Raw genomic sequence first — 1,132 nt, 5'->3', positions numbered from 1 at the left:
CGCTTCAGTCGATCGACTGAGAATGTCGGTCGATCGACCAGAAGTACTGGCATTCAAACTCGTTTTTGCACCAGAATTTAAATGAGCTTCTTCATCATTTCCCGAGTCTTCCTTTGGCTTGTCGGGACTTTCATAAGAAAGGCCACTTCTGAGATTGATGGCATTGATCGTCTCAACCGGCCCTTCACATTTGCTTGAAGAATTAGCAGCTTGCTTAGCCTCCATGTTCTCCAATTGTTTCACAAAATTCCTTGAGGACTCAATACCGGCTGCTTCCATATTCGCCACTTGAACCAAAGACCATCTCTCTCAACTTCTCGATCTCATCCGAGTTTTGAACAGGAATTTCGACTTTCTCCTTAGAAGCTTCAGAAATCTCGAGCTTCTCGAGACGGGTAGAAATGGAAGTTATAAGTGTCACAACAGCAGTCATTTCTTCACTTTGCTTTCGTGACTTTCCACGTGAACTTCCAAACTCAGCTCTATGGACTGCCATCTCTTCAATAGTGTTCCAACCTTTACTTTGACCGGTATTATTTTGGAACCTACCATTAGCAGCCGCATCCAAGATGACCTTGTAATCATCATATAAAGCATTGTAAAATAGGTTGCAAAGATACCATTGCTGGAAACCATGATGAGGGACAGCTCGGACCAAACTTTTGAAACGTCCCCATGCTTCACAAAAATCTTCGTCGGCTCCTTGCTGAAAACTCGTGATTTTACCCTTCAAGGCATCAGTCTTTGAAAGTGGGAAGTACTTCTTGTAGAAGGCTAATGCTAAAGATGTCCAATCCGTGACTCATTTGCTACCCTATCGAGGTAGCGGTACCAATCTGTTTGAATCCTTCAAGGAGTACAAGAACATAAACCCCTTTACTTCATCTTGAGTTACCCCAGCCGGTATAGGTATGGAACAGCAATAGTCTGTGAAAGTTTCCATATGCTTCAAGGGGTCTTCATCTGGCAGACCCGCGAACTGATTTCGCTCCACTAAATCAATATAAGAGGAACGAAACTCGAAATTACCGGTAGTAGGGGTAGGTAACTGGCGCCCCTTTGGAAGGTGATGCTCCTTTGGCTGAAAATTATCATATATTGTAGCCATAATTTCCAAAGTGAGAGTACTCAA

General features: G+C 43.4%; 1 non-coding gene across 1 annotated transcript; it reads left to right on the top strand.

The window, feature by feature from the left end:
• Positions 1–629: 629 nt before the first annotated feature.
• Positions 630–738, top strand: LOC141597968 (small nucleolar RNA R71). The gene has a single exon (XR_012523174.1). It is a non-coding gene; the product is annotated as a small nucleolar RNA R71 (small nucleolar RNA).
• The last annotated feature ends 394 nt before the right edge of the window (positions 739–1,132 follow it).

Source organism: Silene latifolia, chromosome 8 (assembly GCF_048544455.1).
Source record: "Silene latifolia isolate original U9 population chromosome 8, ASM4854445v1, whole genome shotgun sequence".
NCBI lineage: Eukaryota > Viridiplantae > Streptophyta > Magnoliopsida > Caryophyllales > Caryophyllaceae > Silene > Silene latifolia.
The sequence above is the reverse complement of the archived record's forward strand: the minus strand, read 5'-3'. Positions and strand labels throughout refer to the sequence as shown.